At 53.7% G+C, this 16508-nt stretch overlaps 1 protein-coding gene across 1 annotated transcript in view; it reads left to right on the forward strand.

Moving 5' to 3' along the window:
• The first annotated feature begins 633 nt into the window (after positions 1-633).
• Positions 634-16508, forward strand: part of LOC137535312 (zinc finger protein 773-like) — a 72473-nt gene continuing 56598 nt past the window's right edge. Inside the window, exon 1 of the mRNA XM_068257142.1 lies at positions 634-674. The gene's annotated coding sequence lies outside the window, so the exon portion shown is untranslated. The remainder of the gene's footprint in view (positions 675-16508) is intronic.

Genomic DNA, 16508 nt, shown 5'->3' on the forward strand with positions numbered 1-16508 from the left:
ATGTACGCCTACTGCGCCTGCATAGGACAGCCAATGAGGCGGGAGTGCGATCGAGTACTCACGCGGCCAGAGCCGCGCAGGCACACTGCCGAAATCTAAACTAGCTGCCTGCGGAGAACCGGAGAACCTGTTTGAGACGGTCAGTTAGGTAGAATATCAGTAAATGTACAGATACTTTACTATCAGTTTTCCTGTGTTCTCAAATTTCCAGGTGCCCTTTTATTACATACTGTATGCCTCAGGGGATTCACAGGTTAATTTTTTCCCAGGGACCCATTTTATATAGAATTAGCCCTGCCTCCAGCAACTATCTGCCCAAATTTAAAGGTGCCCTTTTATTACATATGCCTTAGGGGGATCACAGGTTAATTTTATTTGCCATTATCCCTACCTCCAGCAATTATCTGGGAACTAATAATTATTATAATGATGGAATGTGGTTCATCTGTGGATGAGGATGTTTTGTAGTGAAAGAGAATAACAACAATAAGAAGTGGCTGACTGCACAGGTCCACAAACAGAGGCTGCAGTTAGCCCATTTGCCACAAGATGGCGACGTCACACCTCCCAGGTGGAACGCACAGATAGGAAATAATTGCGACTAATACAGGAAGTAATTTAGCACAGCAGGAAGAGAAGTTGCAAGGAGTGGAGAGACTACGTTGTTGGAAAAGGTAATTGTGTGATTCTTGTTACTGTATATACTATCTAATGTATGCTCATTGGGCGTTGCACATGTAGTAGAATAGACTGCAGTGTGGGAGATTAGTACAGACATGGGTATGGGGGAGCAGTGGGGGGATTAGTACAGACATGGGTATGGGGGAGCAGTGGGGGGATTAGTACAGACATGGGTATGGGGGAGCAGTGAGGGATTAGTACAGACATGGGTATGGGGGAGCAGTGGGGGGATTAGTACAGACATGGGTGTGGGAGAGCAGTGGGGAGATTAGTACAGACATGGGTATGGGTGAGCAGGGAGGAGATTAGTACAGACATGGGTATGGGGGAGCAGTGGGGTGATTAGTACAGACATGGGTATGGGGAGCAGGGAGGAGATTAATATAGATATGGGTATGGGGGAGCAGTGGGGGCATTAGTACAGACATGGGTATGGGAGAGCAGTGAGGGATTAGTACAGACATGGGTATGGGGGAGCAGTGGGGGGAGATTAGTACAGACATGGGTATGGGGGAGCAGTGGGGGATTAGTACAGACATGGGTATGGGAGAGCAGTGAGGGATTAGTACAGACATGGGTATGGGGGAGCAGTGGGGGATTAGTACAGACATGGGTATGGAGGAGCAGTGGGGGATTAGTACAGACATGGGTATGGGGGAGCAGTGGGGGATTAGTACAGACATGGGTATGGGAGAGCAGTGGGGGATTAGTACAGACATGGGTATGGGGGAGCAGTGGGGGGATTAGTACAGACATGGGTATGGGGGAGCAGTGGGGGGATTAGTACAGACATGGGTATGGGGGAGCAGTGGGGAGATTAGTACAGACATGGGTATGGGGGAGCAGTGGGGGGATTAGTACAGACATGGGTATGGGGGAGCAGTGGGGAGATTAGTACAGACATGGGTATGGGGGAGCAGTGGGGGGATTAATATAGATATGGGTATGGGGGAGCAGTGGGGGCATTAGTACAGACATGGGTATGGGAGAGCAGTGAGGGATTAGTACAGACATGGGTATGGGGGAGCAGTGGGGGCATTAGTACAGACATGGGTATGGGGGAGCAGTGGGGAGATTAGTACAGACATGGGTATGAGGGAGCAGTGGGGGGATTAGTACAGACATGGGTATGGGGGAGCAGTGGGGGGTTAGTACAGACATGGGTATGGGGGGAGCAGTGGGGGGATTAGTACAGACATGGGTATGGAGGAGCAGTGGGGAGATTAGTACAGACATGGGTATGGGGGAGCAGTGAGGGATTAGTACAGACATGGGTATGGGGGAGCAGTGGGGGGATTAGTACAGACATGGGTATGGGGAGCAGTGAGGGATTAGTACAGGCATGGGTATGGGGGAGCAGTGAGGGATTAGTACAGACATGGGTATGGGGAGCAGTGAGGGATTAGTACAGACATGGGTATGGGGGAGCAGTGAGGGATTAGTACAGACATGGGTATGGGGGAGCAGTGGGGGGATTCGTGCAGACATGGGTATGGGGGAGCAGTGGGGGGATTAGTACAGACATGGGTATGGGGGAGCAGTAGGGAGATTAGTACAGACATGGGTATGGGGAGCAGTGAGTAATTTGTACAGACATGGGTATGGGGGAGCAGTGAGGGATTAGTACAGACATGGGTATGGGGGAGCAGTGAGGGATTAGTACAGACATGGGTATGGGGGAGCAGTGAGGGATTAGTACAGACATGGGTATGGGGGGAGCAGTGGGGGGATTAGTACAGACATGGGTATGGGGGAGCAGTGAGGGATTATTACAGACATGGGTATGGGGGAGCAGTGGGGAGATTAGTACAGACATGGGTATGGGGGAGCAGTGGGGAGGTTAGTACAGACATGGGTATGGGGAAGCAGTGGGGGGATTCGTACAGACATTGGTATGGGGGAGCAGTGGGGGGATTAGTACAGACATGGGTATGGGGGAGCAGTGGGGGGATTAGTACAGACATGGGTATGGGGGAGCAGTGGGGGATTAGTACAGACTTGGGTATGGGAGAGCAGTGGGTGGATTAGTACAGACATGGGTATGGGGGAGCAGTGAGGGAGATTAGTACAGACATGGGTATGGGGGAGCAGTGGGTAGATTAGTACAGACATGGGTATGGGGGAGCATTGTGGGGATTAGTACAGACATGGGTTATGGGAGAACAGTGGGGGGATTAGTACAGACATGGGTATGGGGGAGCATTGTGGGGATTAGTACAGACATGGGTATGGGGGAGCAGTGGGGGGAGATTAGTACAGACATGGGTATGGGGGAGCAGTGGGGGATTAGTACAGACATGGGTATGGAGGAGCAGTGGGGGGATTAGTACAGACATGAGTATGGGGGAGCAGTGGGGGGATTAGTACAGACATGGGTATGGGGGAGCAGTGGGGGATTAGTACAGACATGGGTATGGGGAGCAGTGGGGGATTAGAACAGACATGGGTATGGGGGAGCAGTGGGGGATTAGTACAGACATGGGTATGGGGGAGCAGTGGGGAGATTAGTACAGATATGGGTATGGGTGAGCAGTGGGGGGATTAGTACAGACATGGGTATGGGGGAGCAGTGGGGGGATTAGTACAGACATGGGTATGGGGGAGCAGTGGGGAGATTAGTACAGACATGGGTATGGGGGAGCAGTGGGGGGATTAGTACAGACATGGGTATGGGAGAGCAGTGGGGGGATTAGTACAGACATGGGTATGGGGGAGCAGTGGGGAGATTAGTACAGACATGGGTATGGGGGAGCAGTGGGGGGATTAGTACAGACATGGGTATGGGGGAGCAGTGAGGAGATTAGTACAGACATGGGTATGGGGGGAGCAGTGGGGGGATTAGTACAGACATGGGTATGGGAGAGCAGTGGGTGGATTAGTACAGACATGGGTATGGGGGAACAGTGGGGGGATTAGTACAGACATGGGTATGGGGGAGCAGTGGGGGGATTAGTACAGACATGGGTATGGGGGAGCAGTAGGGAGATTAGTACAGACATGGGTATGGGGAGCAGTGAGTGATTAGTACAGACATGGGTATGGGGGAGCAGTGAGGGATTAGTACAGACATGGGTATGGGGGAGCAGTGAGGGATTAGTACAGACATGCGTATGGGGGGAGCAGTGGGGGGATTAGTACAGACATGGGTAAGGGGAGCAGTGGGGAGATTAGTACAGACATGGGTATGGGGGAGCAGTGGGGGATTAGTACAGACATGGGTATGGGGGAGCAGTGGGGGGATTAGTACAGACATGGGTATGGGGGAGCAGTGGGGGGAGATTAGTACAGACATGGGTATGGGGGAGCAGTGGGGAGGTTAGTACAGACATGGGTATGGGGAGCAATGGGGGCATTAGTACAGACATGGGTATGGGGGAGCAGTGGGGAGATTAGTACAGACATGGGTATGGGGAAGCAGTGGGGAGATTAGTACAGACATGGGTATGGAGAGCAATGGGGGCATTAGTACAGACATGGGTATGGGGGAGCAGTGGGGAGATTAGTACAGACATGGGTTATGGGGGAGCAGTGGGGGGATTAGTACAGACATGGGTATGGGAGAGCAGTGGGTGGGATTAGTACAGACATGGGTATGGGGGAGCAGTGGGGAGGGATTAGTACAGACATGGGTATGGGGAGCAGTGGGAGGATTAGTACAGACATGGGTATGGGGGAGTAGTGGGGGGATTAGTACAGACATGGGTATGGGGGAGCAGTGTGGGAGATTAGTACAGACATGGGTATGGGGAGCAGGGAGGAGATTAATATAGATATGGGTATGGGAGAGCAGTGGGTGGATTAGTACAGACATGGGTATGGGGGAGCAGTGGGGGGATTAGTACAGACATGGGTATGGGGAGCAGTAGGGGGATTAGTATAGACATGGGTATTGGTGAGCAGTGGGTGGACTAGTACAGACATGGGTATGGGAGAGCAGTGGGAAGATTAGTACAGACATGGGTATGGGGGAGCAGTGGGGGGATTAGTACAGACATGGGTATGGGAGAGCAGTGGGGGATTAGTACAGTCATGGGTATGGGGAGCAGTGGGTGGATTAGTACAGACATGGGTATGGGGGAGCAGTGGGGGATTAGTACAGACATGGGTATGGGGGAGCAGTGGGGGGATTAGTACAGACATGGGTATGGGGGAGCAGTGGGGGGATTGGTAGAGACATTGGTATGGGGGAGCAGTGGGGGATTAGTACAGACATGGGTATGGGGGAGCAGTGGGGGGATTAGTACAGACATGGGTATGGGGGAGCAGTGGGGGGATTGGTAGAGACATTGGTATGGGGGAGCAGTGGGGGATTAGTACAGACATGGGTATGGGGGAGCAGTGGGGGATTAGTACAGACTTTGGTATGGGAGAGCAGTGGGGGGATTAGTACAGACATGGGTATGGGGGAGCAGTGGGGGGGATTGGTAGAGACATTGGTATGGGGGAGCAGTGGGGGGATTAGTACAGACATGGGTATGGGGGAGCAGTGGGGGGATTAGTACAGACATGGGTATGGGGGAGCAGTGGGGGGGATTGGTAGAGACATTGGTATGGGGGAGCAGTGGGGGGATTAGTACAGACATGGGTATGGGGGAGCAGTGGGTGGATTAGTACAGACATGGGTATGGGGGAGCACTGGTGGGATTAGTACAGACATGGGGTATGGGAGAGCAGTGGGTGGATTAGTACAGACATGGGTATGGGGGAGCAGTGGGGGAGATTAGTACAGACATGGGTATGGGGGAGCAGTGGGTAGATTAGTACAGACATGGGTATGGGGGAGCATTGTGGGGATTAGTACAGACATGGGTATGGGGGAGCAGTGGGGGATTAGTACAGACATGGGTTATGGGAGAGCAGTGGGGGGATTAGTACAGACATGGGTATGGGGGAGCATTGTGGGGATTAGTACAGACATGGGTATGGGGGAGCAGTGGGGAGATTAGTACAGACATGGGTATGGGGGAGCAGTGGGGGGATTAGTACAGACATGGGTATGGGGGAGCATTGTGGGGATAAGTACAGACATGGGTATGGGGGAGTAGTGGGGGGGGATTAGTACAGACATGGGTATGGGGGAGCAGTGGGGGATTAGTACAGACATGGGTATGGGGGAGCAGTGGGGAGATTAGTACAGACATGGGTATGGGGGAGCAGTGGGGGGATTAGTACAGACATGGGTATGGGGGAGCAGTGGGGAGATTAGTACAGACATGGGTGTGGGGGAGCAGTGGGGAGATTAGTACAGACATGGGTATGGGAGAGCAGTGGGGGGATTGGTAGAGACATGGGTATGGGAGAGCAGTGGAGGATTAGTACAGACATGGGTATGGGGGAGCAGTGGGGAGATTAGTACAGACATGGGTATGGGGGGAGCAGTGGGGGGATTAGTACAGACATGGGTATGGGAGAGCAGTGGGGGGATTAGTACAGACATGGGTATGGGGGAGCAGTGGGGAGATTAGTACAGACATGGGTATGGGGGAGCAGTGGGGAGATTAGTACAGACATGGGTATGGGGGAGCAGTGGGGGGATTAGTACAGACATGGGTATGGGGGAGCAGTGGGGGGATTAGTACAGACATGGGTATGGGAGAGCAGTGGGGGGATTGGTAGAGACATGGGTATGGGAGAGCAGTGGAGGATTAGTACAGACATGGGTATGGGGGAGCAGTGGGGGATTAGTACAGACATGGGTATGGGGAGCAGTGGGGGGGATTAGTACAGACATGGGTATGGGAGAGCAGTGGAGGGATTAGTACAGACATGGGTATGGGGGAGCAGTGGGGAGATTAGTACAGACATGGGTATGGGGGAGCAGTGGGGGGATTAGTACAGACATGGGTATGGGGGAGCAGTGGGGAGATTAGTACAGACATGGGTATGGGAGAGCAGTGGGGGAATTGGTAGAGACATGGGTATGGGGGAGCAGTGAGGGATTAGTACAGACATGGGTATGGGGGGAGCAAGGGGGGGATTAGTACAGACATGGGTAAGGGGAGCAGTGGGGAGATTAGTACAGACATGGGTATGGGGGAGCAGTGGGGGATTAGTACAGACATGGGTATGGGGGAGCAGTGGGGGGATTAGTACAGACATGGGTATGGGGGAGCAGTGGTGGGAGATTAGTACAGACATGGGTATGGGGGAGCAGTGGGGAGATTAGTACAGACATGGGTATGGGGAGCAATCGGGGCATTAGTACAGACATGGGTATGGGGGAGCAGTGGGGAGATTAGTACAGACATGGGTATGGGGGAGCAGTGGGGAGATTAGTACAGACATGGGTATGGGGAGCAATGGGGACATTAGTACAGACATGGGTATGGGGGAGCAGTGGGGAGATTAGTACAGACATGGGTTATGGGGGAGCAGTGGGGGGATTAGTACAGACATGGGTATGGGAGAGCAGTGGGTGGGATTAGTACAGACATGGGTATGGGGGAGCAGTGGGGAGGGATTAGTACAGACATGGGTATGGGGGAGCAGTGTGGGAGATTAGTACAGACATGGGTATGGGGAGCAGGGAGGAGATTAATATAGATATGGGTATGGGAGAGCAGTGGGTGGATTAGTACAGACATGGGTATGGGGGAGCAGTGGGGGGAATAGTACAGACATGGGTATGGGGAGCAGTAGGGGGATTAGTATAGACATGGGTATTGGTGAGCAGTGGGTGGACTAGTACAGACATGGGTATGGGAGAGCAGTGGGAAGATTAGTAGAGACATGGGTATGGGGGAGCAGTGGGGGGATTAGTACAGACATGGGTATGGGAGAGCAGTGGGGGATTAGTACAGACATGGGTATGGGGAGCAGTGGGTGGATTAGTACAGACATGGGTATGGGGGAGCAGTGGGGGATTAGTACAGACATGGGTATGGGGGAGCAGTGGGGGGATTAGTACAGACATGGGTATGGGGGAGCAGTGGGGGGATTGGTAGAGACATTGGTATGGGGGAGCAGTGGGGGATTAGTACAGACTTGGGTATGGGAGAGCAGTGGGGGGATTAGTACAGACATGGGTATGGGGGAGCAGTGGGGGGGATTGGTAGAGACATTGGTATGGGGGAGCAGTTGGGGGGATTAGTACAGACATGGGTATGGGGGAGCAGTGGGGGGATTAGTACAGACATGGGTATGGGGGAGCAGTGGGGGGGATTGGTAGAGACATTGGTATGGGGGAGCAGTGGGGGGATTAGTACAGACATGGGTATGGGGGAGCAGTGGGGGGATTAGTACAGACATGGGTATGGGGGAGCACTGGTGGGATTAGTACAGACATGGGGTATGGCAGAGCAGTGGGTGGATTAGTACAGACATGGGTATGGGGGAGCAGTGGGGGAGATTAGTACAGACATGGGTATGGGGGAGCAGTGGGTAGATTAGTACAGACATGGGTATGGGGGAGCGTTGTGGGGATTAGTACAGACATGGGTATGGGGGAGCAGTGGGGGATTAGTACAGACATGGGTTATGGGAGAGCAGTGGGGGGATTAGTACAGACATGGGTATGGGGGAGCATTGTGGGGATTAGTACAGACATGGGTATGGGGGAGCAGTGGGGAGATTAGTACAGACATGGGTATGGGGGAGCAGTGGGGGGATTAGTACAGACATGGATATGGGGGAGCATTGTGGGGATTAGTACAGACATGGGTATGGGGGAGTAGTGGGGGGGATTAGTACAGACATGGGTATGGGGGAGCAGTGGGGGGATTAGTACAGACATGGGTATGGGGGAGCAGTGGGGAGATTAGTACAGACATGGGTGTGGGGGAGCAGTGGGGAGATTAGTACAGACATGGGTATGGGAGAGCAGTGGGGGGATTGGTAGAGACATGGGTATGGGAGAGCAGTGGAGGATTAGTACAGACATGGGTATGGGGGAGCAGTGGGGAGATTAGTACAGACATGGGTATGGGGGGAGCAGTGGGGGGATTAGTACAGACATGGGTATGGGAGAGCAGTGGGGGGATTAGTACAGACATGGGTATGGGGGAGCAGTGGGGAGATTAGTACAGACATGGGTATGGGGGAGCAGTGGGGGGATTAGTACAGACATGGGTATGGGGGAGCAGTGGGGGGATTAGTACAGACATGGGTATGGGGGAGCAGTGGGGGGATTAGTACAGACATGGGTATGGGAGAGCAGTGGGGGGATTGGTAGAGACATGGGTATGGGAGAGCAGTGGGGGGATTGGTAGAGACATGGGTATGGGAGAGCAGTGGAGGATTAGTACAGACATGGGTATGGGGGAGCAGTGGGGGATTAGTACAGACATGGGTATGGGGAGCAGTGGGGGGATTAGTACAGACATGGGTATGGGAGAGCAGTGGGGGATTAGTACAGACATGGGTATGGGGGAGCAGTGGGGGGATTAGTACAGACATGGGTATGGGGGAGCAGTGGGGGGAGATTAGTACAGACATGGGTATGGGGGAGCAGTGGGGAGATTAGTACAGACATGGGTATGGGGAGCAATGGGGGCATTAGTACAGACATGGGTATGGGGGAGCAGTGGGGAGATTAGTACAGACATGGGTTATGGGTGAGCAGTGGGGGGATTAGTACAGACATGGGTATGGGAGAGCAGTGGGTGGGATTAGTACAGACATGGGTATGGGGGAGCAGTGGGGAGGGATTAGTACAGACATGGGTATGGGGAGCAGTGGGAGGATTAGTACAGACATGGGTATGGGGGAGTAGTGGGGGGATTAGTACAGACATGGGTATGGGGGAGCAGTGTGGGAGATTAGTACAGACATGGGTATGGGGAGCAGGGAGGAGATTAATATAGATATGGGTATGGGAGAGCAGTGGGTGGATTAGTACAGACATGGGTATGGGGGAGCAGTGGGGGGATTAGTACAGACATGGGTATGGGGAGCAGTAGGGGAATTAGTATAGACATGGGTATTGGTGAGCAGTGGGTGGACTAGTACAGACATGGGTATGGGAGAGCAGTGGGGGGGATTGGTAGAGACATTGGTATGGGGGAGCAGTGGGGGGATTAGTACAGACATGGGTATGGGGGAGCAGTGGGGGGATTAGTACAGACATGGGTATGGGGGAGCACTGGTGGGATTAGTACAGACATGGGGTATGGCAGAGCAGTGGGTGGATTAGTACAGACATGGGTATGGGGGAGCAGTGGGGGAGAATAGTACAGACATGGGTATGGGGGAGCAGTGGGTAGATTAGTACAGACATGGGTATGGGGGAGCAGTGGGGGATTAGTACAGACATGGGTATGGGGGAGCAGTGGGGAGATTAGTACAGACATGGGTATGGGGGGAGCAGTGGGGGGATTAGTACAGACATGGGTATGGGAGAGCAGTGGGGGGATTAGTACAGACATGGGTATGGGGAGCAGTGGGTGGATTAGTACAGACATGGGTATGGGGGAGCATTGTGGGGATTAGTACAGACATGGGTATGGGGGAGCAGTGGGGAGATTAGTACAGACATGGGTATGGGGGAGCAGTGGGGGATTAGTACAGACATGGGTATGGGGAGCAGTGGGTGGATTAGTACAGACATGGGTATGGGGGAGCAGTGGGGGATTAGTACAGACTTGGGTATGGGAGAGCAGTGGGTGGATTAGTACAGACATGGGTATGGGGGAGCAGTGAGGGAGATTAGTACAGACATGGGTATGGGGGAGCAGTGGGTAGATTAGTACAGACATGGGTATGGGGGAGCATTGTGGGGATTAGTACAGACATGGGTTATGGGAGAACAGTGGGGGGATTAGTACAGACATGGGTATGGGGGAGCATTGTGGGGATTAGTACAGACATGGGTATGGGGGAGCAGTGGGGGGAGATTAGTACAGACATGGGTATGGGGGAGCAGTGGGGGATTAGTACAGACATGTGTATGGAGGAGCAGTGGGGGGATTAGTACAGACATGAGTATGGGGGAGCAGTGGGGGGATTAGTACAGACATGGGTATGGGGGAGCAGTGGGGGATTAGTACAGACATGGGTATGGGGAGCAGTGGGGGATTAGAACAGACATGGGTATGGGGGAGCAGTGGGGGATTAGTACAAACATGGGTATGGGGGAGCAGTGGGGAGATTAGTACAGATATGGGTATGGGTGAGCAGTGGGGGGATTAGTACAGACATGGGTATGGGGGAGCAGTGGGGGGATTAGTACAGACATGGGTATGGGGGAGCAGTGGGGAGATTAGTACAGACATGGGTATGGGGGAGCAGTGGGGGGATTAGTACAGACATGGGTATGGGAGAGCAGTGGGGGGATTAGTACAGACATGGGTATGGGGGAGCAGTGGGGAGATTAGTACAGACATGGGTTATGGGGGAGCAGTGGGGGGATTAGTACAGACATGGGTATGGGGAGCAATGGGGACATTAGTACAGACATGGGTATGGGGGAGCAGTGGGGAGATTAGTACAGACATGGGTTATGGGGGAGCAGTGGGGGGATTAGTACAGACATGGGTATGGGAGAGCAGTGGGTGGGATTAGTACAGACATGGGTATGGGGGAGCAGTGGGGAGGGATTAGTACAGACATGGGTATGGGGGAGCAGTGTGGGAGATTAGTACAGACATGGGTATGGGGAGCAGGGAGGAGATTAATATAGATATGGGTATGGGAGAGCAGTGGGTGGATTAGTACAGACATGGGTATGGGGGAGCAGTGGGGGGAATAGTACAGACATGGGTATGGGGAGCAGTAGGGGGATTAGTATAGACATGGGTATTGGTGAGCAGTGGGTGGACTAGTACAGACATGGGTATGGGAGAGCAGTGGGAAGATTAGTAGAGACATGGGTATGGGGGAGCAGTGGGGGGATTAGTACAGACATGGGTATGGGAGAGCAGTGGGGGATTAGTACAGACATGGGTATGGGGAGCAGTGGGTGGATTAGTACAGACATGGGTATGGGGGAGCAGTGGGGGATTAGTACAGACATGGGTATGGGGGAGCAGTGGGGGGATTAGTACAGACATGGGTATGGGGGAGCAGTGGGGGGATTGGTAGAGACATTGGTATGGGGGAGCAGTGGGGGATTAGTACAGACTTGGGTATGGGAGAGCAGTGGGGGGATTAGTACAGACATGGGTATGGGGGAGCAGTGGGGGGGATTGGTAGAGACATTGGTATGGGGGAGCAGTGGGGGGATTAGTACAGACATGGGTATGGGGGAGCAGTGGGGGGATTAGTACAGACATGGGTATGGGGGAGCAGTGGGGGGGATTGGTAGAGACATTGGTATGGGGGAGCAGTGGGGGGATTAGTACAGACATGGGTATGGGGGAGCAGTGGGGGGATTAGTACAGACATGGGTATGGGGGAGCACTGGTGGGATTAGTACAGACATGGGGTATGGCAGAGCAGTGGGTGGATTAGTACAGACATGGGTATGGGGGAGCAGTGGGGGAGATTAGTACAGACATGGGTATGGGGGAGCAGTGGGTAGATTAGTACAGACATGGGTATGGGGGAGCGTTGTGGGGATTAGTACAGACATGGGTATGGGGGAGCAGTGGGGGATTAGTACAGACATGGGTTATGGGAGAGCAGTGGGGGGATTAGTACAGACATGGGTATGGGGGAGCATTGTGGGGATTAGTACAGACATGGGTATGGGGGAGCAGTGGGGAGATTAGTACAGACATGGGTATGGGGGAGCAGTGGGGGGATTAGTACAGACATGGATATGGGGGAGCATTGTGGGGATTAGTACAGACATGGGTATGGGGGAGTAGTGGGGGGGATTAGTACAGACATGGGTATGGGGGAGCAGTGGGGGATTAGTACAGACATGGGTATGGGGGAGCAGTGGGGAGATTAGTACAGACATGGGTATGGGGGAGCAGTGGGGGGATTAGTACAGACATGGGTATGGGGGAGCAGTGGGGAGATTAGTACAGACATGGGTGTGGGGGAGCAGTGGGGAGATTAGTACAGACATGGGTATGGGAGAGCAGTGGGGGGATTGGTAGAGACATGGGTATGGGAGAGCAGTGGAGGATTAGTACAGACATGGGTATGGGGGAGCAGTGGGGAGATTAGTACAGACATGGGTATGGGGGGAGCAGTGGGGGGATTAGTACAGACATGGGTATGGGAGAGCAGTGGGGGGATTAGTACAGACATGGGTATGGGGGAGCAGTGGGGAGATTAGTACAGACATGGGTATGGGGGAGCAGTGGGGGGATTAGTACAGACATGGGTATGGGGGAGCAGTGGGGGGATTAGTACAGACATGGGTATGGGGGAGCAGTGGGGGGATTAGTACAGACATGGGTATGGGAGAGCAGTGGGGGGATTGGTAGAGACATGGGTATGGGAGAGCAGTGGGGGGATTGGTAGAGACATGGGTATGGGAGAGCAGTGGAGGATTAGTACAGACATGGGTATGGGGGAGCAGTGGGGGATTAGTACAGACATGGGTATGGGGAGCAGTGGGGGGATTAGTACAGACATGGGTATGGGAGAGCAGTGGGGGATTAGTACAGACATGGGTATGGGGGAGCAGTGGGGGGATTAGTACAGACATGGGTATGGGGGAGCAGTGGGGGGAGATTAGTACAGACATGGGTATGGGGGAGCAGTGGGGAGATTAGTACAGACATGGGTATGGGGAGCAATGGGGGCATTAGTACAGACATGGGTATGGGGGAGCAGTGGGGAGATTAGTACAGACATGGGTTATGGGTGAGCAGTGGGGGGATTAGTACAGACATGGGTATGGGAGAGCAGTGGGTGGGATTAGTACAGACATGGGTATGGGGGAGCAGTGGGGAGGGATTAGTACAGACATGGGTATGGGGAGCAGTGGGAGGATTAGTACAGACATGGGTATGGGGGAGTAGTGGGGGGATTAGTACAGACATGGGTATGGGGGAGCAGTGTGGGAGATTAGTACAGACATGGGTATGGGGAGCAGGGAGGAGATTAATATAGATATGGGTATGGGAGAGCAGTGGGTGGATTAGTACAGACATGGGTATGGGGGAGCAGTGGGGGGATTAGTACAGACATGGGTATGGGGAGCAGTAGGGGAATTAGTATAGACATGGGTATTGGTGAGCAGTGGGTGGACTAGTACAGACATGGGTATGGGAGAGCAGTGGGGGGGATTGGTAGAGACATTGGTATGGGGGAGCAGTGGGGGGATTAGTACAGACATGGGTATGGGGGAGCAGTGGGGGGATTAGTACAGACATGGGTATGGGGGAGCACTGGTGGGATTAGTACAGACATGGGGTATGGCAGAGCAGTGGGTGGATTAGTACAGACATGGGTATGGGGGAGCAGTGGGGGAGAATAGTACAGACATGGGTATGGGGGAGCAGTGGGTAGATTAGTACAGACATGGGTAAGGGGAGCAGTGGGGAGATTAGTACAGACATGGGTATGGGGGAGCAGTGGGGGATTAGTACAGACATGGGTATGGGGGAGCAGTGGGGAGATTAGTACAGACATGGGTATGGGGGGAGCAGTGGGGGGATTAGTACAGACATGGGTATGGGAGAGCAGTGGGGGGATTAGTACAGACATGGGTATGGGGAGCAGTGGGTGGATTAGTACAGACATGGGTATGGGGGAGCATTGTGGGGATTAGTACAGACATGGGTATGGGGGAGCAGTGGGGAGATTAGTACAGACATGGGTATGGGGGAGCAGTGGGGGATTAGTACAGACATGGGTATGGGGAGCAGTGGGTGGATTAGTACAGACATGGGTATGGGGGAGCAGTGGGGGATTAGTACAGACTTGGGTATGGGAGAGCAGTGGGTGGATTAGTACAGACATGGGTATGGGGGAGCAGTGAGGGAGATTAGTACAGACATGGGTATGGGGGAGCAGTGGGTAGATTAGTACAGACATGGGTATGGGGGAGCATTGTGGGGATTAGTACAGACATGGGTTATGGGAGAACAGTGGGGGGATTAGTACAGACATGGGTATGGGGGAGCATTGTGGGGATTAGTACAGACATGGGTATGGGGGAGCAGTGGGGGGAGATTAGTACAGACATGGGTATGGGGGAGCAGTGGGGGATTAGTACAGACATGTGTATGGAGGAGCAGTGGGGGGATTAGTACAGACATGAGTATGGGGGAGCAGTGGGGGGATTAGTACAGACATGGGTATGGGGGAGCAGTGGGGGATTAGTACAGACATGGGTATGGGGAGCAGTGGGGGATTAGAACAGACATGGGTATGGGGGAGCAGTGGGGGATTAGTACAGACATGGGTATGGGGGAGCAGTGGGGAGATTAGTACAGATATGGGTATGGGTGAGCAGTGGGGGGATTAGTACAGACATGGGTATGGGGGAGCAGTGGGGGGATTAGTACAGACATGGGTATGGGGGAGCAGTGGGGAGATTAGTACAGACATGGGTATGGGGGAGCAGTGGGGGGATTAGTACAGACATGGGTATGGGAGAGCAGTGGGGGGATTAGTACAGACATGGGTATGGGGGAGCAGTGGGGAGATTAGTACAGACATGGGTTATGGGGGAGCAGTGGGGGGATTAGTACAGACATGGGTATGGGGGAGCAGTGGGGGGATTAGTACAGACATGGGTATGGGGGAGCAGTGGGGGGATAAGTACAGACATGGGTATGGGGGAGCATTGTGGGGATTAGTACAGACATGGGTATGGGGGAGTAGTGGGGGGGGATTAGTACAGACATGGGTATGGGGGAGCAGTGGGGGATTAGTACAGACATGGGTATGGGGGAGCAGTGGGGAGATTAGTACAGACATGGGTATGGGGGAGCAGTGGGGGGATTAGTACAGACATGGGTATGGGGGAGCAGTGGGGAGATTAGTACAGACATGGGTGTGGGGGAGCAGTGGGGAGATTAGTACAGACATGGGTATGGGAGAGCAGTGGGGGGATTGGTAGAGACATGGGTATGGGAGAGCAGTGGAGGATTAGTACAGACATGGGTATGGGGGAGCAGTGGGGAGATTAGTACAGACATGGGTATGGGGGGAGCAGTGGGGGGATTAGTACAGACATGGGTATGGGAGAGCAGTGGGGGGATTAGTACAGACATGGGTATGGGGGAGCAGTGGGGAGATTAGTACAGACATGGGTATGGGGGAGCAGTGGGGAGATTAGTACAGACATGGGTATGGGGGAGCAGTGGGGGGATTAGTACAGACATGGGTATGGGGGAGCAGTGGGGGGATTAGTACAGACATGGGTATGGGAGAGCAGTGGGGGGATTGGTAGAGACATGGGTATGGGAGAGCAGTGGAGGATTAGTACAGACATGGGTATGGGGGAGCAGTGGGGGATTAGTACAGACATGGGTATGGGGAGCAGTGGGGGGATTAGTACAGACATGGGTATGGGAGAGCAGTGTGGGGATTAGTACAGACATGGGTATGGGAGAGCAGTGGAGGGATTAGTACAGACATGGGTATGGGGGAGCAGTGGGGAGATTAGTACAGACATGGGTATGGGGGAGCAGTGGGGGGATTAGTACAGACATGGGTATGGGGGAGCAGTAGGGAGATTAGTACAGACATGGGTGTGGGGGAGCAGTGGGGAGATTAGTACAGACATGGGTATGGGAGAGCAGTGGGGGGATTGGTAGAGACATGGGTATGGGGGAGCAGTGAGGGATTAGTACAGACATGGGTATGGGGGGAGCAAGGGGGGGATTAGTACAGACATGGGTAAGGGGAGCAGTGGGGAGATTAGTACAGACATGGGTATGGGGGAGCAGTGGGGGATTAGTACAGACATGGGTATGGGGGAGCAGTGGGGGGATTAGTACAGACATGGGTATGGGGGAGCAGTGGGGGGATTAGTACAGACA

Source organism: Hyperolius riggenbachi, chromosome 10, assembly GCF_040937935.1.
Source record: "Hyperolius riggenbachi isolate aHypRig1 chromosome 10, aHypRig1.pri, whole genome shotgun sequence".
Classification (NCBI taxonomy): domain Eukaryota; kingdom Metazoa; phylum Chordata; class Amphibia; order Anura; family Hyperoliidae; genus Hyperolius; species Hyperolius riggenbachi.